Source organism: Clinocottus analis, unplaced genomic scaffold, assembly GCF_023055335.1.
Source record: "Clinocottus analis isolate CAN_PGR_092001 unplaced genomic scaffold, fCliAna1.0.p SCAF_13, whole genome shotgun sequence".
In the NCBI taxonomy this organism is placed as follows: domain Eukaryota; kingdom Metazoa; phylum Chordata; class Actinopteri; order Perciformes; family Cottidae; genus Clinocottus; species Clinocottus analis.
Genome location: NW_027175854.1, coordinates 8,680,888 through 8,704,155, shown reverse-complemented (window position 1 = coordinate 8,704,155; position 23,268 = coordinate 8,680,888). Strand labels below are relative to the sequence as shown.

At 42.0% G+C, this 23,268-nt stretch overlaps 1 protein-coding gene across 4 annotated transcripts in view; it reads right to left on the bottom strand.

Moving 5' to 3' along the window:
• The window catches only part of whrna (whirlin a), a 115,807-nt gene that overhangs the window by 63,270 nt on the left and 29,269 nt on the right, over positions 1-23,268 (bottom strand). The gene's annotated exons all lie outside the window — the stretch shown is intronic.

Sequence of the window (23,268 nt, the reverse complement as noted above, 5' to 3'; positions counted from 1 at the left end):
CATTTCTGAGGAATTTCGACGGAAAATTGCTGTTGGCTGTGCCTCATTGCCTTCTGATAGCCCGCTGTATGTGCAATCCCTCTGCAAATCAATGTATTCCCATGTGCCCGCCGGTCTGGAGAAATCAGACTGAACAGAGTAGAAACTCTAAATGATCAAACTCTCCTTGTGCGTCACGAACACAAACAGGGCTTTCAACTTTCATTCCAGACTAGAAAGTATAACAAAAACTGCAATTTAATAACTGATATTGATAATACTTTTTCAAGACAGTGTGTTACATTTAAAGGCGTTCTTTTGCACAAACTCCATTTTAAATTTAAAACAAAACTCTCTGGAGTTCCCTGTGAGCTCAAAGCAGCTTCAGGAGTTAAAAAATGATTTCTGCACAACGGTACCACAACGGTAATTATGACAGCAACAACAATCATTATTTGTGTACTTGAGACAATTTTAGAAATGTTTTGCATTCTGTTTCGTGTCTTTCATTTAGCGCAGAATTGTCATGGATGGTCTCGTGTTTGATGACTTGTAACTTGATATTTGAACGACTACTTTAATGCCCCTCAAGGGAATGTACAGTTGGGAATGTAGAGTACATTGGACTTCTGAAAAGCAGTAAGCTGTACACTTATGAATAATGGTGAATGGTTCCACTCCCTGGAAGTTCTATTCAGAACCTCTTCACCTTCTAAGGGGTTCTACAAAGAACACTTTTAACTTGTAAAGGTGTTCTCTTGAACTCTAGAGGGTTAGCCTAACCCCCTACAATCATGGCTCACAACTACAGTTTTGGGGGTTAATGAGCAGGATTGTGTGTGTTCCCTTTTTAAACTCCTGATTTCGACAATCTTTAATATACTCTGTCTTTCAAAAAGGTTCTTTAGATTAAAAAAAAAAAGGTTCTTAATATTAGCTCTATCCTCAAAAAAAACAACTCTTGGAAACACCTTCCTTATACAAAATAGGGTTCTTAAGGAAGAACCCATTTGGAACCCTTATTTCTAAAAATGTATCAGCAACCAGAGAACAAGAGAGGTGATTACCTGCACCTTTAATGAAGCACACTACCAACTCCCAACATGGCCAGACCTTCTGTCTTCATCACAATCTGTACTATTCTACTCTTGATAATCTCACTGTATCCATCTTCTTCCGACAATACTTGCAAGGAACTACTAAATGCTGCTGTTGTAATGTGTATTAACATACAAAAAAACCTAAATTATTACTTGTCACAGTGCTGCAGATTTCAGAAGAGGCCCGTCTCCTCGAGCACAGCGATCCAGCTGAATCAATTTCACAACCCTGATTTGTGCTGAGAGATAATAACTTCAATTCTGGGGCAACAAAGCCCTGTCAGCACAGAAGATCACTGACTGGAGCAGAATGGCTGTCATCACCCCCTTCCCTTTTTATGGGCACCATCAATGCAGTGGTATAGATAAAGTATAAGTCCAGCAACACATGAGCAGGTACACTGGAGCCCGAACTCACAGAGAGAGAGAGAGAGAATGGTCCTGTACTTGTACTCGCTTCCTACCACTCAAAGTGCTCTAACATCATTCACTCATTCATACACTGATGGGAACAGCCACCTGCTTATCAGGACTAACTAACATTCACACATTGCAGGCACATCGGGTACTTTTGGGTTAGTGTTTTTCCCAAGGACACGTTGATGTGGGCTAGCGGAGCAGGGGATTGAACTATCGTTCTTCTGACTGAAGAAGTCAGTCGCTCAGAGTACATACTTGGAAGCAGAATATCTGCACCAAGGAAGGCGCACAGTATCACAAAAAGTGTGAAGTCAAAAAGGAAAGTTGCCTGTCTTTGTGATCGTGCTGATATGTAAAAAAAAGTTGACGTTGTTAATGCCAAAAGTTCATCCTCGATACGAACAACGCACATCACCCGCCCACAACATGCGTTCCATCCCTGGGAGCCATCAGATATCACCAGGAGGTTCTGGGAATCAACATGCAATCAGGTTCACACAGCTTGCAGAGACATTTCCTGAAAAAAAACAAAAAAAACTAAACATTTCAATAAAATGTTTTGGGAAGATCTCAAAAATCTCAAAATACATAATGTGATATGAGACAAGCTGTCGTCCTGGATTCGGAAAATCTTACATTATAATATGAGTATAAATGCAGCAACACATCTGTACAACAACAACAACGGTAGCAGCCTTTTAATGTTGGCACACACTTACTAGATTGTCATAGTTGTTTTATTATTTGCCTTTACCCACTTAGTCATTACATCCACATTACTGATGATTGTTTATCAAAATTGTGGATGACATTTTGATGGGATGATGATGACTTCACTACAGGAGAGCCTTAACAAATTGCAGCACTGCAGCATCCACGATCTCAAGCGGCGTTTTAAACTGCCAAGGTGTTTTTGCTTTTATTTGCCAATTGTCTGATCCAAACACATTGGCTTCTCTTTCGGACACTTGGCCAACCGGCTACAGAGCATCACTGTGATTTATCGTTCCAAACCAATCTCATCATGGTGCATGCTGGTCTGAGAAACGTGGCGACAGGAATGAGAAGCAGGCGTGCAGGGAGTTAGGGCAACAAGACACGGGCGGAGAAAAAGAAAGATGGAGGGTAATGGAGGCGATGGAAGGAGGGCAGTGAGTGGGTTGAACAAGCTGCACCATTCTGTGAATAAGAAACAGCGGTGATGGACTAAGGAGCCATAAAACAGCGGTCCTAATGCGTCCTCCCTGGAGGAAGCTGCTGATTGTGACACTGGGCTGATGAGGCTCGGCCCCGCTTTCAAACAGAACAAACATAGCTGGGAGAAAAGATGGAATATATACCAGGGCGTAGTGGGAAATGGCAACGGCAGGTAAACTGCTTTCAGATGAGGCCGCGGGACAAAAACAATGCGCTCTCACGAGAGGCCCGGCTATCCATTTATACACAAAAGCTGAGTGCACAAAGCCCGGCTCTGGAATACTTCCAGTTTCGTCTCTTAGAAATGCATGGGGCATACTGTAGGAGATTTAAAGCTACCTGGAACATTGGAGAGAGTAAGAATTGACTTGAAGGATTCAACCATAACCCCTAGTTATGTAAAGAGTCTGTATTAAATGGCCCCGATAGTACTGTAAACTCTTTTCAATTGGAGTAGGTAAATCTCCAAAAGAAAAGAGGGATCAAAGAGATACCATTTGTTAAAATGCTTGTGTTGAAAAGGCTCAAAATTGCCAAATGGGAGTGTTCGTACAAGATGTTTTTCAACAACAAACAAACTGCAGATTTACTAAGGAGTACTGAGCCTTTGTTCAAGAGAAAGTAATCAATATATGCCAAAAAAACTATTCGTTGCTGTGTTTGAAAATCACCAAATGAGTCCCCAAAATGGAAAGAAAAAACATTAAGTTGACAAAACTGGGCCGCAAATGGATTTAAACCCCCACTGCTCTGCCTCGTGTCCAACACACGTGGAGCGTTGAGATGTGCTTTTGTTTTGGACAGGTGGGTTTATGGGAGTAGACGTTAAAAGCATTTCTTCTTTGGTGCTGGCAGATGATTCGGCAGCTGAGTTGAAACCACTCCATGCTAATTGTTCCCGCTAATTGCACACACGCTTGATAAGAACCCACATCGAGCACAGGTGAACAAAAATCAAAGCGTGCAAAGATCTGTAAACACACACACACACACACACACACCCACGCACACACAGGATGTACTAGAGAAACAGACAAACACATCGTGGAAACCAGAGAGCAGCCAGTCAAGTAGCCTTTCACCCGGTTTATTTGCTGCTCTCAGAATCAATGTTACATCCACAACCTAACTGGAAGTAGGACTTTTCTACGATCACACATGCTTTTAAAGAATTGCTCACATTTCACTGCACATGACTGGAAACATAGCTGTGATGCACACTTGGGCGTCTCGTATCAAACCTTCGTAAGAACAGAGGAAGAAAGTCCAGATTCAAATCACTAAACATTCAAACCGCAAGCAGCATTCTACTCAGTGGACAACTGAAGCATTTACTGGAAGAAGAAATTAAAAGTATCTTGTATCTTCACTGAAATGATCAATTCAATGGGAAGACACAATAAATACCTGGGAAAGTCAGCAGCATCTGAATTAAATCAAATGGTTTTTTTCCTGTATGGACTGAACGTTCTGCAACGTTAGCAAAACAACAGACAAATATTCACACAACACTCACATGAAAACACACACATATAGACCCCAAGCAGCGATTACTGCGGCTGAATGCTGCAGCCAATCGCAGAAGCGCCGTAAGATCCTCTAATGCCCCGTTCACACATCCAGACTCCAGCGCCGGAGAGGATGCAATTCAATGTGAATTCAAGCTTGTCGACGGCGCGCAGCGCGAGTCCGAGGCTCAACAGGCCCCCGAGCAGCGCAGCAAGGGAAGGGTTCAACTTGGTGTTTCTAAACAACTAATCCAGCCTGAAAAGGTAGCGCGGTTGTTTCCTCCTCCAACTCAACAACGCAGAAGAACCCGATGGGGGAAGCGCTGATCCTTCTAATTTTCTACCGCTTTGAACGACTAGGAGCGCGTGAATGGCGTGCTCGACTCGAGCATGAGAGCTCCGGGCTCGTTTGGAGAGACAAAAGAGAGAGAGAGACCGACACTATAAACGTGTGTGAAAGAGGGGTAACGGCCCATGAGACTCGGCTTCCTAAATTCTATGAAGACTGCAATGAAGTTCGAGAACACAGCTCCTCTATAATCATATAATATAGTTTGTCGCATAAAAAGTAAATTGGCAGATTTAACTTCTAATGCATTTATTTACTGCTCCATTAGGATGTTTAAGCTTCCGGGTGGGCTGTACTTGAGTTACAGTCCTCGCCCTGGGTCATCACACTCTTAATGGGCCTTTTGCTTCACATTCCCTGATGCAAACCTTTTCGCACAAATTTGGATTCCCCGGCATTAATATCAACATTCAAAATATCTAAGAAACCGACACATGTGGGCGATGTCCCTTTGCTTCTCGTTGTACTGGGGCGAGGAAGTCATCTTGTATTAATATTAGCTTGGGAAAAAAAAGGGTCAGGGAGATTTAAAGGTCTCATTACTCTTTGTTGGCACTGCTGCGACATAGTTTCACGGTGTGTTTGTCCAATTATAACGGGCTCGGCGGGAGCACTTTGGAGAACGAGCGAGCTGCAGCAAAACGAGAATGTTTGTTTGATGGCTCGTTGGAAAATGCGTGTGCGGCTGGGAGGCGAGCGGATCTGTCAGCAGGTGCGAACGGATCATATAGCGGTCGATGCTTCGCAGCGTTGGCACAATTTTCAAAGTCTGATCCATTTGTCAGATGAATGTATGTTAGGTGGGGGGTAAAAGCGAGGCCTGTGGGACCGCCAATGAAGTGTTTCCTTGACACTGAGAGAGCAAAGAATGAACGCAAAAGATCACATGGTTTGCACCCAGGGCATAGTGCAGTCAGAATTCATAACAGCAATATGTTTTTTATAGTTTTAGCACATTAGATCTGGAATAAACCATCGCCTAGGGGGGGTGTTTAGCTGTATTCTTGTTTTATGCGTTCCACTGAACTCCAAGATCGAAATAAACATTATGAATACATTCACAATTCAAAGTGCCGACATATTAACCTGGGGGTGTTAACAAACACTTTGGGTGAACAGTTTGGGAGTCAGAGCCCTTTTTATACTCACTATTGCAATTTAATGCAGCAAGCCAACTATGAAACGAAAGACGACAGGAAATAAAAGGTGCAGGTACAGAAGATCAGCGGAGAAATTACCAAATGACTTTGAGTTCATATCAACTATTCCATTCATTTTTTCCCCCCATGAATTACAGAATTAGGATATAATATGTATAATTCCTTCACGATTCACCTGGTGTGGAACTGGGCCCTGATAGCTTTTGCTCCATACATGAAGTCAATGTGTCTATGAGATATAGAATGGATTTAAATAGATGTATAACAGAAACTTCTTTCTCTACACTGACTTGTGAGTGCTCGTCACGTGCGTGAGAATGCATGTGTACGTTTGGTTGGCCATAGAGAAGCGGTTAAGGTCCCGAATGAAGTAAACACTTAGACGGATTAATGAGTAATTGACACAGCCGCCAACACACAGATTTAACGGAACCGAGTTATCAATCACAGGGATTAGCCGGAGGAAAAACATCCACGATGCTCTGCACCAAGCCATGTCCGCTAATCCTCCCGTTCCCCAATCCGTCTCTCACTCTCGCTTTCACCTTTTAATTTGAATAAACGTCCTCGACCACCTGTACACACACGTACGCACACGTCAATGCAGGACACGTGCAAAGTACCAACGAGACGATGTGACAGACAGCTTGTGTGCAGGAAAAGATTAAAATTGAAGGCGAGAAGGGATCAATATAAACGGTAACTTCTACTTTTCACTGTTTTCTGCTGTTGAGCTCATCCTTCCATCACTCCTTAAGACGTTGCTCCATTGGATGTGTGTTTTTATTCCTGCCGTATAAGGCCCTGTGTTCGAGCACTCTGGTCATACATCATTTTAAATACTGTCGTCAAGAGGTCGTGGATTGCAACCAGCTGAAACTTCCTGTGCCGAAGCGTGAAAGAGAACTATGGGGGACGATGCAAAAAAAAGAAAATAAAATAAATGTGAATAGTCCTTTCAAGAGCCCGTGTTTGGTTTGTCCTTTCTGGGCAACAGTAGAAACCTGGCGGCCGGCTCTGTGAAGCCTACCTGCTCCGTATGATATAACTGGCTCATTCTTTTATATGCTGAATAAAACATTCCATTATCCGATCCGCTTATCCTATTTAGGGTGGTAGGAGCCGATCCCAGCTGGCACTTGGCGAAGGACAGGTCGCCAGTCTAGCAGGGCATATATATATATATATAGAGAGAGAGAGAGAGAGAGAGAGAGAGAGAGGGAGAGAGAGAGAGAGAGAGAGAGAGAGAGAGAGAACCATTCACACTCACACCTAAGGGCAATTTAGTGTCCAATTAACCTAAGCCGCATGCCTTTGGACCGTGGGAGGAAGCCGGAGAACCGCGAGGGAACACACGCTGACTTGGGGAGAACATGCAAACTCCACACAGAAGGACCACACAAAGGGATCCGAACCCGTCGGCTTTTACGGTGAGCCGACAGTGCTCGCCACTACACCGCTGTGCAGTCACATCCCGCTTCGAGGTGGTCACGGACCTCAGAGAGTTGAGGATCAACAGAGAGAGAGAGAGAGAGATTAAGGGTGGCTTTCTAAAAAAAAAAAAAAATAAAAAAAAAACGACAGAGCACAAACAGAATTTTTTTTTTATGGCTGTCATTGCTGTGACGGAGCTAGAGAGAAAGCCACAAAGCTAAATCTCATGTGAAAGACTTCAACACCGATCCGTCAACCAGTTTTTAGACAACAGTTGCATTTTCAAGATTTCTAGCCTTCAAATGCTTGAGATGTATAAACACAGGCATTTAGACCTGAGGGATGTGGTATTGGCATTGCTAGTTTATTAACTCGTAAGTTGACCCACAGATAGCTAATCAACAATTTATCAAGACGGACACGCGTCTGTTGATTTTCTCCTGCTCTGCTGCTGGCTGGATTTCTGCCCTTTCCCAACCCTCTTGGTCATTTGCGCTTTTCCCTCCAGCACATTCATTATTATGATGATATCATATCATAATTGCTTATTTTTCCAACCTGATTGCTCACGCTCATTCTTATACATGTCATTGACACGGTGTCATCCAATCCTCCACTTCTTCATCGCCGCCGTGACCTCCAGCATGTCGACGGAGACTCAGCTGAACTCCACCGGCAGCACGGCGCTCAGCCTCTGGGGATCCCGCCCTCATGGCGAGGTTCCACACGCCATCCAGGGTCGTCACCACAGCAAATACTGCGATACACTTCTCTTTATTCAGAAGAATGAAGAACATGGAGATGACGCAAATTAAACTGCTGGAAAAGAACAAAAAGAGGAACTTTTTGTTGTTGATTATCAGAGCTTTCCCTTGGACCTTGAAAGCAAATTCTCCCGCCGAATATTGCTTTTCATGTTATACTTAATATTAAAAATGTTCTATTCAACTTTTATAATTAGTTTTTTACCGAGCCACATCTCATACTGCACACCAAGGCATCTGAACAAAGGCAGCGCTCTCTGAACGAAGCCATTTTTTATGAATTCTTTTCTTTTCATTTGTTTGTTTGTTGGGAACCAGTGCACCTTTCCACTTTTGAGATATTATATGCAACTTGAAACTAATTTTTGTATTTATTTATTGGACCTCTTTAGGAACTGCTTCACCAAAGACTAAAAGAGGGCACACACAGATAGCTAATATATCTTAATCAAACGGTGACCAGCATGGACACTGATGTGCCTGAAATTGTTTAAAAGGGGAAAGAGTATCAGGACGGCTGGCGTGGCCATGGATCAATCTCCCCTCCCTCTCGTTCCTCCGTGCCAGCTCATTAATCAAACTCGCCTCCTATAGCTGCTCTCATATCTCCTGTATTGAGGGCCATATCTCTCAGCGGCTGTTATTTATGAAGCCTCCTCCCGGACACAGATGCCCGTCACTGATATTTACTGAGACTGAGAGGGAGCAGGAGAAAGAGAGAAGACAGATAATGGGAGCGTCGATTCTTTGCTTAATCTCTGCTCTGAGTTAGCCACATTCCCCTTGCTTCTTTCTAATCGGGTGAGGGGGGAAATCTGTGGGAACATTCATCATTCAAAGCATGTGCAATCAGCTGTGATGGGTCTGACTTATTAACAAAGTGAAGAATGAATCGGCGCTAAACTTTGACAAGCAGCAGACGATGTGGTTCCATTTTTCCACAACTGAACAATGAACATAATCCAACAGTTTGTGTTCAGGATCCCCAGTGGAGGCTGATCTTATTGTTTCGGCTTCAAAAATCGGAGCGAACCATCATCTCTGCATCGAGCTCACCATTATATAAAGGATACAAAGATTGTTTTGTGCCCGCAGGTTAATTGCAGCAGCCCCTATTTTTCTCACCGCTCACAACAAATCAATTGGAGCACATTGCACCCACACTGGTGTTCTGACCTGGAGCCATCGGAAAAGTGTCTGAGATATCGAACAGGGTGGTTTTTAGTAATTATCATGGCTTCGGCTTGGAGCCTCGCCGAAGGACCCCCAAAAAAGTGGGCACTAGTGGTACAACGTTTTCATAAAACTCACGGCTCGGCTCGTGTCACGGATCGGAACAATAGAAGAAAAAGGGAGCAGATATAACTTTTAGAAATCCCTGATCACGTGTTTTTGCCCCTGATGCAGATTATTGATGATCCATACAGACAGATACAGATCCCTTTGTAGTTTGATTATAGCAGCCGCTCTTCAAGGCTACAGTCTTTTTTTTTTATTTCAACCAATCTGAAGTCAATAAACCATAAAACATAGTTTTACTTTGACCTTGTTATAGTTATTTCTATAGTGACAGGGATCTGTACGGTTCACAGATCGACCGTCATCGGTTACAGTAAAGAGAAAAGGATTTTCAGGAGGACTTTACTTTCAACGAAAATGTGAAGAAAAAATGAATGTGACCATTTATAAAGCACTTATTACGAATGAACCATGAGACATATGAGCAAAATGTATTATTTTCCTTGAGTCCTGTATAATAATGAACCTGACTATATGGCCTGGTATCTTCAGTCTTTTGCAAAACAAATGTTGAAACTGCTTCTCGTTTTATTTCTCTTGTTGGTTTAGTCTATGTATTTTAACATATCAATCAGCAATCGGAATCTGAATTTGAATGGCCACAACTCATGAGCCTGACATATTTGTAAAGCCCAAATGTTCCGAGAAAGGATGGACCTCTTCGCTAAAAGCAGCATGATTGTTAGTCCCTGTATTTTACATTTACAGATGAAAGATTATTATAAAGGTCCAAAAGAGTTTTTTGTACCAAACTATGTAAACATGTCAGAAACCCAAAAGAGCAAATGTCGCCTTTAATATGGATTATAATTATTAAATGAACTAATTCAAAAGATTATCCTGGCTGTAGTGGTGCATTATACTTGGTCTTGGGATTAAATTTGAATCTACTAAATAAACTGGTGACAAACATTTAACTGCTGTGAGCAGAACAACACAGAGAAACTGAAGCAGCGGAGGACAGAACGCGGCTGAAGATCAACTCCCATCAGGGGTCAAAGGTGACATCTCTGTGGGCCCCCTTACTAACCGGCAGGCAAGCTCACTGCCGATACGCGCACCGGCTTTTCCACCTGAAGATTTGATTCATCTGCCCTCATTTCTTTAAGAGACACTGCAGGCGAGAGACATGAATTATGGAAAACAGGAAGTAAGGCAAATAGACAGGAGCTGGTATGTCTGAATATCTTATGATGGTCTCATTACCCACCACTTAACTGTGAGTGTCTGCAAAGTGCGTGTTCACGGATGCGTGTGTGTGTGTGTGTGTGTGTGTGTGTGTGTGTTCCCTGTGTCTGCCAGTGTGTGTGTGTATGTGTGTGTGTTTATCTTTGTTTTCAGGCGAGTTTGTTTGTTTGTTTGTCGTTGTGTGTGGGAAGATCAAAAGATGTGGAGGAAGTGAAGTTTTTTCCTTGGTACCTGGAAAATAACTTTTATATGCCTGAAGGGGTGCCACATCACTGAGGACTGTAGATAGTCACATTATGCATCACTCGACACTGTGATTACTTTTTTCTACCTGTTTGCATGGGGGGCCGATATAAGGAGATACATGATATAAATCCAAAGTAGCCAATCGAAACCCCGTCAGGAGGTAATCAATATGATATGAGGGGAGTGTAATTGGGTAGCATGTGTCTCATTAGTGTCAAGTCAATGATGCAATACGCTTGCTGGGTGCAAGATTTTGGCTCAGAAACTAAATTAACTATTAAAGATCACATGCAAGCATGGTTTAAAATATAATAAAACTACTCTGCTTGGATGTATCTCCATGTGTCCGAGATACACAAATGTGTAAACATTTGCTTATTTGCAAAGATTTGACTACCAGACACAAAATGTCTCCTACAATCTATCAAATTGTTGCTTTTTCATACGTAAAAAGAGAGCAGGTCCTCTTCAGAGACTCCTCCATGTTGCACCACCTCGTTTCTACAGAAGCCCAGAATGGACAAACCAAAACACTGCCTCTGGAAAGTTATTACGCTATCTGAGGGCCAGCGCAGTTTGCTTGGAACTATGATTCAAACTCAGATGGAAGGTCAGCACAGATAAACATCCCTCTTCAGAAAACGTATTGGCAAACTCTGCAGGTAAATCATTCTGCACCTTGAGGGTCAAACATCCACACGGAGTGACAAGAACGAGGACAGCGTGACGGACAAGATGGGTGGCAAGACCCGACCACGAGTATATGAATCTGGTCTGGAAAGTAAAAATGAATAATTACCTAAAGGGACATGCTAATTAACCAGCGTCAACATCAGTTGAAATAGTGTGGGCCTTTCTTGAAGACCACTGGTAACAGGACCTTGGTCTTAGCGGTGAGAGTGTGTACACATTGGCTTTCTGTCGCCCCCGCTGGCGCAGCTGTCAATCACGCACACATCCCGTCCCACCCCCTCAGATTCTTGGACCCGAAAGGAGCTTTTTTGAAACATCCACTTCTTTTTTATTCCAGTCTTCCAATATGAAGAAATATCAACTATAAATTTAACCTTATAAACCCGACGCTGCTTTTTTCCTGTCTCCCGAAATGAGAATTGGGTTTTTTCCAAACTAAAACTGTGCTATCTGCTCATCCATAATTCTGATTTAATTCATTAAATTGCTAAAGTGCCGTAACCCTTTTGAGAAGAGACATGTGGATTTACATTTTTAAAAAAAGATCCTGCAGTTTTAACAATTCTGTAAACTCCTTAAAATGACGTTTCACTAAAGCATTAATAAATCCCCTTACAATTTAGTGGGACCCTAGAGTAGTACTGCTTTTAAAGACCTTCATTTTATGGACAATATTTGAGTTGCACAAAGGAGACATTTTTACAATTATTGTTGGATGTCAATCTGAAATGCTGAATATGATGAAGAAATCAAAATCAAAAAGGTTTTAATATGTGAAGTCGCCTTCATGCCACAAAGCAAAGAGGAAATAGGTGGCTGCAAGCTTCTCATCAACATGCCTGTCAAACAGAAAGCTGAGCCCACAGGAGGTCTCTGGGGTCTGGCATCACTGGGGAGGATGGCAGACACCACACACACACACACACACACACACACAACACACACACACACACACACACACACACACACACTTCAGGTACACACACGCTCACTCAAACCTTAAAATGTCTGCTTCATGGTGTTCTTTTTCTCAAGCGCGCACGCACACACACACACACACACACACGCACACACACACACACACACACACACACACACACACACACACACACACACACACACACAAACACACACATATATATATTGTATCCAGCCTTTGTCCCGGGTCCCCTTTGATGTGCACCACAGTGTTGCCATGTGACATTAAAAACAAAAACACACAAAAGGTAATTACTGAAATCATAATAATGCAGGCCAGTGAATGGTGAAATAACAAATAGTCCCGTGTGCATGTGTTTATGTATTATTATGTGCATAATTTAAAGGTTTGGCTCAGATTGAGTGTGTTTTTACTAAATGAAATAAATTTGCGAAACACGCTCGTGAATGTGCGCTCCTCGTGTTTGATGATGACAATGCTTTCACACGTTGCATGAAACACTCAATAATGAACCTCAAGTACTTTATGGTGCTCATTAGTTATATTTTACTCAAAAAAGGAAACAGAAATTTTTCCGAGCCGTTTAAAAAGATCACACTGTTCAGTTTGATTGGAACTCCAATTACAGATGCAATCGCCTCTCGACTCGTTCCTCGTGTGGAAGCAATTCTTTGGAGCGTTGGGAAGAATTACAGAAAGTTTTGGTCGGGTATGAGCCGGAAAAAAAGAACCCCACAAAACATATATATATATATATATATATATATATATATATATATATATATATATATATATATATATATATATATATATATATATATATATATATATATACATATATATATATATATATATATATGAGCCTCTGAGGGCAAGGGACTTATATTTTTGGGTTTCTGTGCAGTCAGCTGAGATAGTGGGCCAAGACTTCCTCGTTCAACTTCATAGTCAACTTGAGATGCGAGACTAGAGTTGGCAGGCAATATGTATGATTATTTCTCCATTAGCTAGTTTACGAGCCAACTTTATCCCTATGAAAAACGCTATCAGGTAAAGATTTAGCATTTAATGACACATTCTGTATCTGTACTGAAAAGAACATGAAACAACTGGATTTCTATCACACTGAACAAGCACAATTACCAACTGCACACAGAAGGAGGCGTACTATAACATAAAGGGCATGTGGACCTCTGTAGCTTTCACACTATTTGATTTACTGTTCAATCTTACTGTGTGTTTGATTTAGCTTTATACAGCAGAAAAAAAAGCAAAGAGACAGAAAAGATGAAAGGGCAGGAAGAATAATTGTAATGGAGGTGGAGTGGAGACGGATTCAATTTCTTAAACCCCTGAAGTCTTTCAAGTCTTTTGTTTCAGACAAAATGATCATCTTTTCCCAAACGTGTGCGGGAGCAAAGATGTCTCAGATGCAGCAATCACATCAGTCAGTCAATAATGGATGTTACACTTGTTTCAAATAGGACATTGAGTGTATCTCTTAAACAAAATAGTACCACTTACTTTAACAAATCAAAATCCTAATCAAGCTGTAACTGAATAGGTACCGATGGCGGGCCACAGTGAAGACACATAGAGAGAGTCCCAAGGCTTTCAGCTCAAAACTAAAAATATGTCTTGAGTAGCGTCCTTTCTGCTTCTCTTGATAAAGAGAAGCAGAGAAAGACCAAACAATGCACACACTTTCTTTTGTGTGATAAACAAGCCTTGATTCTCTTCTGGCAAGAAGGCCATCAAAGTCTACTTGATCCACTTGCTCTGCTGATCGATCTCGACACAGGGGGGAAGCTGCATCCAAACACAAAAATGTACACCGTCTTTATGGGTCACATCTGAGCCAGGCAATTTAGGAGCCATTTAGCATTTATATTTCATTGGAGTTTATGAACATACTGAAGCTTTTTATGGGGCCCGGAGTAGGCGGGGCGAGGAGTCAGAATCCTGCCGTCAGCGACAATAAATTACCACTGCTCAGGACCGTGTACCACCCAGATCCATGGAGGACACTTAAGGGTCGCGGCCAATTTTAAGACCCAGCTGACTGGGACAGGTGGTCATGAATAAAGTGCACGAAACAAGCGCACCTCTAAGCTTCTTTTAGACACAAGCTTACCACCTGTGCCCAGGCTGAAATACATTGGAAATGAACCAAGAGTAATGTCTGCAACATTATTAAAGACCTTCATCTTAATAAGGTCTGAGAAAATTAAGATCAGCAAAGTCAGTGAGAACCTGAATGGTCACTCCTGCTTTCCCTTTCTAAAGAGAAAGGTTCTTTCGACGTCATTTCCACCAGAAGAACAACAGCAAGGTTAGCCTGATGACATTTTTTGTAATGGCCTGTGTTTTTCTGACAAGCAACCTTTTGTTGGTGTAAATACTGACGAAAGAAGCGAGACGGCTGCCAAACCTTCTGGTAGGCTGTGTTAAGTGTCAGGCTTTGAGGTCAGAGACTGACATTCAAATCTGAAAACCACACTCCACAAGTTTGTTTTTTTCCACCGGCTCGAATCAATGCTGCAAACTGTTAGTCACTTATGTCAAATAACTAAACCCTGTACATTGTATAGACTATAAAAGCTTTTTTCCTGTTTCTTAGAAGGACACTAACCGAAAACACTCGTGTCAACCTTTAGTAATTATTATATTGGTCAAAATATTTGGCCATATGTTCAAGTGATGGAGATCCTTAATCAGATGATCAGAGGAGACCCATATTGCCTGGTAGGAACCCCACCATGGTGGCTTCAGGCTGTAACCTTAAAATGTTAGAATAACTAAAGAAAAGGGCCGAGTCAGAGAAAGCTGTCAATGCACTTTGTACCGATAATGAATTGTTGTTTTGTGCCAACCAACTTTTTGAATTCATAACTCAGATTTAAGAATCTAAGTCAAAGTATAACCTCTACAGCTGCGGCGATCTCATTAACGCTTATTGCTATTGTGGGGGTCGTTTTTCTGTGGCAATTCTTCACGAATGTAAAATGAAGCTGCCAAGCTTTGTAGGAGAATGACATCCACATTCGTATTTCCACCTACAACGCTCAGATTGACGGATCCATTGTTGCTAATTGTCTGCAACCAGTGTTGAGCAAAGGAGCAGGGGCGAAAGCTGAAAATCTTTATAGGTTACACATTTAAAATATTCACATCGTGGCGAAGCATTTTTAAGATCACCCGGATCTATTTATAGAGCAACGCGAGTGCAGTTCAAGTGTGCTGCTGCTCACACATGATAGATTCTGCATAATCCTTCCACGCAATATGTTGCATTCAAGCCCTCTGTGCTCGGCTTTCTCCTTTACTGTAATGCACTGCTCACCAGAAAAACGTGCCGCTGCCATTTCATAAGCACTCCACGCTCCACCTGTAGGCTTTGAGACTAACTTACCCTGCAGGGACGTCACTGTCAAAGCCCCAGTCTCTGCTGTGCTGAGCTTGGTGTATTGTTGTGGGGAGTGACAAGGTCAGAGCGCATGCCAAATATCCACTCCGAACATAGTCTGCATTCACACAACAACCCTGGCAGGCTCACACACACTTGGAAGAGAGCGTACACTTCATTACAAAGATGACACTGTTTTATGGCAATAATCTGCCGGCTTTTTGTATTTTGTAATACATATTTATAGATATGTTTTATCAAGAGGGTGCTGGAGCACAGTGTTTCTGTCGACTGTACTCGTTGTTGTGACCTGAACGTGAGAGTTTGACTCAAGACGGGGTAGGGAGGCTTTCTGGAGAAGGCCAAAGCAAAAAAATAGTGAGGATTTTTCAATTATAACCCCGCCCTGCGGCTCTCCTTCACTTTGTCCTAAGCCCCTCCCACCAGACGAACATGCACACGTACTAGTCAATCACGTCCTCCTTAATCAGGGTTTGTCCTGAAAGGAGACTTGCCAGGCTCAGTCAAATTCAGTCCCACCTCCTGCTTTCTAAACAATTGATGGATTTCTGTCGTTCGCAACAGCAGCGGCATCACGACGATGTGGTGGCCCTGTACCTTGTAGGACGGTGCAACGGGTAAGGAGGCGTGGCCAAAACTTTCAAAGATTAAATAGAATAGTTCAAACAGACATCTGTCGAATATAGTATTAGTTATATTACAATACATCTGAAAAGAAATAATGCTACTAATAAGCCAACCGATAAAATCAGTCTAGCCGATAGGAACACACTCTCTCTCTTTCTTTCTCTCTTTCTTTCTTTCTTTCTTTCTTTCTTTCTTTCTTTCTTTCTTTCTTTCTTTCTCTCTCTCTCTCTCTCTCTCTCTCTCTCTCTCTCTCTCTCTCTCTCTCTCTCTCTCTCTCTCTCTCTCTCTCTCTCTCTCTCTGAATCGAGCTGTGATTGGTCAAAGTCACCTGTCATAGACAAGATTCTCTAAAGTCTGACAGCAACAGGAGGGTCTGGGGTCGCGTTTTCTCTCTGAACACTTGAATTACAATATGCTGGGTTATGATGACATTTTTGGTTCAATTACAAAAAAAAAGAAACCCTGCCTAAGTGTTCAATTAGCCAGTTTGAGATTGATTAGAAAATTACGATTCCTTATGAATCTCTCTTATCAAGATTCTGCATATAAAATTGAATGTAATTTTACCACTCCTGCACTTTGGCAATTCCTCTCACTTCATTTGAAAAGTATGATTAAATCGCTTGATGAGGTACAATGCAACTGCTGTTAAACGTTCATCTATTCATGGAGCAGCCCCACTACCATGGATATTTCATGAGGGTTGCAAAAAAACAAACAAAGAAACACCTGCCATATTCCCTAACCGACCGTGTTTGACATACACCTATGCACACTCCATGACACCGCCCTGGGAATGTAAGGCCTCTGAGGAGGCGCCACCGCAAGACTCACCTCCCTCCGGGCATCGCACTCTTGTCAAACAACCCTTCCAGCATCCTGCAGTGCTGCTCTGTCTTGAGGACGGCCATCTCTCTCCGCAATACACGGCTGCTTTTTATGCCCTCAGTGCTCAGCTATGCAGAAAATTAACTCAAGCAGCGACAGCACATCCCCACGGGGCCAATCTAAACACAGTCTCTCCCTCTAGTCCATCATATCATTTGCCTCCATCCCTCTTCCTCTCTACCTCCTGGATACGCAATCAAGCTGACGTTCCCCCTCCCCACACACACACACACACACACACTGCATCAGGAACATCCATCGACACCTTCCCATCAGCAGCAGTCAATCACCTGCACCCCACATCATTTGAGCCCCTCTGCACCTCTCACACTGTGCACCATCCGCTCAATATTCACCAGGTCTGCTCCCCAAAAGTCAGTGCACTGTATTTTCGGTCCAAGACTTTTGTTTGTTTGTTTGTTTCCCCGTTTCTTTTCAATTTTATTTACTGAATCATTATCCACAGAACACCAGACAGCAGCAGTAGCGAGCAACTCCTCCACAGCTAATCTATAAGCACTAAAGGCACTAAAACGGCACTAAGACATACAGGTGGATACTACAGCAGTTTACTCTGCTGTGGACTTGTGGTGCACTGGACTGTTGCGTAATACATCCAGCTATAGTGTATTCAATAAATGACAAACATTAATAAATAACTTGAGACAAGAACTAGTGGCGCGTCAAATCCGATTCGACTTGGAATAATTCCACACGATCCCTGTGTTCACTCCACTGCTAATCATCATCTCTAAAAATATGTTTGTGTGCGAGGGATGTCACCACACGCACACACACATACACACATACACAGTCATGGGGATTTTAGCTGTCTTTCTGGGAGCTCCTCCTCCTTCTCCTCCTCCTCTTCCTCTTCCTCCTCAAACAAACCCATGGCATTGGCAGGTCTAAAACGACGTGGGAGGACAGGGGATGAAGAAACAGATGGGTTGCTGGTAGCTGCTGAAAACCCAATCTGACACTGATGGGGCCAAAGAGAGACGCAGAGGACGGAGCCTGATATCGCCCGACAGCCAGCGGCAGAACATGGATTCAGCAAACAGACATTATAATGTCCTGTCGCCTAAACACAGGCAGGCCGCCGAAACTGTCCCGCGCCTCCGATCTGATTTAGAAACCCCTCGAAAAAAGCTATTGGCCTCAAATTGTATTCCACTAGTGTGTGACTTTATACTGTACATCTGGAGGTGGTTGTGTGAATGTGTGTGCCTAGGATGCAGGTGGCCACACACACACACACACACACACACACACATCATTTTAGTGGCATGTATTAAAGGACCGAGCTTGTGTTTTTGCACATTTGAGCTCATTTGTTATACATTCCATGACAGCAGTCCATTATTTTAAAGTGTGTTTTGGGGTATTTTAGCTTCCCCCTTCATCCAGGCTGCCATTGGTTGCCGTTCCTTTCAGTGAAGTACAATTATTTTAGATTTTAGAAGGTGGTCGGGTTTCAATTGCATTTTAATGACTCAAAATCCCATATTGATTCCAATTGGTGTGTCTATTTTAAAAAAAATCTTTTTTCCAAGTTACAAATTTGCTATTTATTAATGTGATTCTATGTAATTTATATTGGAAAATGGCTTTAACAGTGGTCATTTTTATTTCAAAATCATATAAAGTTTGATTAATCCTGGATTGCTTTTGCTCTACAGTGTTTATAAAGGTGTGCTTTTGTAATTTGATACCAACAGTAACTTAGAAATAGTATTAAATATGCACTGGCACAAGCTGATTAAATAAACATGTGATGCCGTTTTAAGTTTGCACTCTTTCCCCATAAAAACAAACGAATCAACTAAAAAGGCTCTGAGTCTACAAAGACCTCAAGGACCAATTACTCTGAACAATACTCGGCATGAAATGTTTTTAATACAAAAAGGCTTTTCCCCAGTAACACAGCAGCACAAGCATTCACAGCTGCTGTGGGCTTCTTCTGCAGCTCATTCCAGACTAAATGTTTTGTGATACTTCCAAAGACAAGCACGCGCAAAGAAACACGTGTACGAAATATACTTCAACGAATATCTGCACTTCACACGAGTACGTACAGTGACCTTGCAGTCGATTCATTAGCTGAAAGGATCCGATCCAGTGGGGAGACTTCATTAATCAACGCATAATTAAAAGCACTGTTGAAGCATATTATTGCTGAGATTGCTTTGCCAACAGCTATTTCCCTCTCAGGTTGAGTGTGTGTGTGTGTGTGTGTGTGTGTGTGTGTGTGTGTGTGTGTGTGTGTGTGTGTGTGTGTGTGTGTGACAGAGGTGCAGAGGTGGAGAAGAGCTCTGGATAATAAACTAAAACCTTGATAGGAATGTTTTCTCTAAATCTGATATAAATATGTTGATGGCTTCACAAATACAAGCGCTCCTGTAGAGGGTTTGCAGTGTTTAAACAGCATGATGTGAACACTTCCTACTCGGCTCGGAGGGTTAGGGTAATATAACGGTAGGGGAAGCACTGAGGGACAAGGCAAGAAGGGGGCAGGAAGTGCAGGGACACAGAGGACACAAGAGACACGGACTACAAAAAAAAACAGGAAGCCACGAAACACCGTGACAAATTGGGACACTCCACAACATGAATCATGTGATTACAGATTTAGACGCAATCATTCATTTCCATCTAAATCCGTGCTTCAGTGATGAGGCAGAGCACATGGACGAAAGAGAGGCTTTGATTTCCAGCTGGTTTCATCATGCTAAGGATTTCACCAGTCTATCAAAATGGAAGATGATTTCAGGCTTTACTTTGAATACTTTCCAGGGTGAGTGGTTGTGTAACTTTAAACATCTTGAAATGTGAAGATATGGTTTCCAATAGTGTAGTTATGAGGGCTTGAATGTGTTTAGAAACTCATTCAAATTGACATTCTATCCATGACAATGTCGTTAATCTGAACGAGATTATTACACGATGATACTGCAGATGAAAACACTTTTGGTAAAATATACGTCATCTTTCATTTTGACAGAATCAGAAATATTGAATCGATGGGGGAAATTTGTCAGCATTAAAAAAATCGAAGAGAAATAGGAATAAAAGACCATGTATCATGTAAAGAAAAGGAACATTCTGGACATAACGCTGCAATTTAAAACACAATATATGCAAAGAATACAAGTAAATACCAAAACTAAGAAAGAAAAAATAAGAAATACAAGAAATATACATACACATATGTGCATCAAACACACACAACATACAACCACAGTGCAAATAAGTGAATACAAAACAAGTACTGGGCTCTATTGAGTAAAATGTAAATATGATACATTGCTATAGAAATACAAATCGTTAATTGCCAATTAGATTTATATTATTTACAAGAATTGTTTAAGTTGTGCCAAATTGTTAAACCAAACGTAATATCTGGTCGTAATTTCATTTTGATGACTAAAACATTTTGCTGCGGTACAGGAGCGCCGTCCCTTTTCAGAGGACATGATTTTCCATATGGTTTTAGTGACGCGATACAGTAGATGGCCAACGGTGAGTGGCAGGACAAGACATTTAATGAGGGTCAAATCCGATGATGTTATGTGGTGATATCAATAATTAATGGACTGTTCCCAAACAAACCATGTGAATGTGTTGATCAGAGTAATGCCCAACTCAGACTTTCAGCCACTCGTACATACTGCAGAGTAATGAAGCTCTTAAGTCTTTCATTTTTCCACAGTGGATGTACTGTATTTATAATCTCTGTGAGATCTGCGCCGCATAGGATCGATTTAGGAAGAAAAAAGCTTTCTGTGTCGGCCCAATTTGGAAAATGTGCACGCAGCAAATATGGAGGGAAACGGATAGTCAGTCTTTATAGTCTGGAGTCCAGAGATGTGATTTAACCGGACACATGGCGTACGGTGTGCCTCACAGTCACATAACACATATCTACCTCTGAAACCAGTGTAGCTCACAGCACATCCAACCGGACATGCTGTGAAGACACAACAGGGACGCTAACATGTCTCCACACAACGTATCCACGCAAACAAAGAAACACACAGATGAGCAACATGTCCTCCAGACTAGGGTCATGGGAAGATCACCACGAGAGGAGACGTGTGAACATCTGAGGATAGTCTCCGGTATTAAATGCCACACACACACACACACACACACACACAAAATCCTAGATTGCAAACCGGCAACACAAAAGTAAAATCCTCCAGGTTTTTTTTACTGTCTAATCAGACATTCTCATCTATCCTTGTAACGGTACGGACATTGTTCTCAGGATAGTCCGGATCAACTGATTAGTGAAAGAGTTTTGTGTTAAATACTTGCATTCAAAACACAACAACCTTTATTTAAACATATTATATATTCAGTGAAAGCAGTCGTGTATCTATTTGACGGGGCTGGACGCTCCTGTCCTCATTGGAGACATTTAGCTGACGTTTTGCATCCAGAGAAACTTGAAGCGGTGAAATGGCTGGGACAACATGTATTGAAACTGAAGTACAAATACAGGATATAAATCCCAAAATCAGTTCAAAGCTGTTTTTTTATGCCCCATGAGACTCCTGAATGTCTCCTTCAGGCAGTTCAATTCAATTCATGACATCTCCTAAAATGCTTATTCCAGCAATAGATCACTGGTGGGAGGAAAACCTATGCGTCCTCCTGCCTGCACAGCACTGAGATGCTGTAGAAAATCCATGTGTGGATATTTCACTTTGATTTCCAGTTATGAGAAAATGAGATCATGTACTGTAATGTACTGTGAGCATTTGACATGATTGACCCAAAGAGCTTCAGACAGTGTTTATAATGAGACCTGTCTAAGCCTTCTCCTAAAGGGGAATTACTGCTTCACTTTACATCAAACCAGGCGACGCAGAATCCTGGGCGAGAGTCCGGAACAAATCTTTTTTTGACCTGAAATGTAACCTGAAATGAGTCACAGCTACGCCCGCCTGTCTGCATGAAACTTCCTTAATGTTTGATTGTGGTATTCTTGACCTTCCAACTTGAAATTATAATACATATTTGTATTATTAATCTGCAGGACTGAATTAATTATCTGCAACATCACTTCTGTATTTTGGAGCAAAGTATAAGCCACATAGGAAAGGAACTAATTGAAGTGGGGAATTTCCAAATAAGGTTGAGTAGGATGGTTGAATCCAATATCTCTGTACATGAGACATTGATATTGATTTTCTGGAAAGTCAATTGAAAGATATGTTTGTTTTGGACTATCCAAAGGGGTACATAACCTGACACATCAAAAATCATATGAAACCACTCTGATCATTGATGTACAGCTATGAGCACAATAGATGAACGAATAAAAAAAAAAGGTAAAAAGGGGGGGGGGGGGAGATCAGAGTATGAAAAAAGTCTTGCTATTGATTGAATTGTCGTTAACCGATTGATCCAATTTGATCCGTTGTGGCATGTGATTCATACGCATGCATCGATTTTGTGTGGTTGTTTTTGCCCGGCTCCTTCCATCGGGCCTCGGGCCGCAGAACCGGCTCTCTGTTCTGCAGCTGGAACAATATGAAATGACTCCAGGCTGTGGATTCAAATTGCTTGACCATTTCAATTGGATCGGATTCAAACGGTTGATTGAAAATGGCAGTAAACATTTAAGCCGGGCCGAGTCAGAGCCAGCCAGCAGCCGTTCGCCATCAGCTGCAGTGACGTGACTTTAGAAAGAAACTCTTTTCACAGAGGATGGCGCTGGTCCCGTTTTAACAACGATGATTAATGCGACGCCATTTGGGAAATTCTCTTTTCATTTTCCTTCTTTCACAGGGAGGTCAGAGAGCATGAACAACCGGAGCAATTTTCCTAGAGGACACTTTCGCTTCTTTAACTTGAAATACACCATGTGCTGAAGTAGAGGCTTGAAATAACATCTGCTAAATCTGTGGCTCGCCTCCTAGAGTAAAGGTTTGGACTTCAACAGGAGTAGCAAAACAAATCTGACTAATGGGATAGAAAATATATTCCATGGTGCTAGCAAGTGAAATTCAAGAAAATATAGTGTTTGTTTCCTCTACAT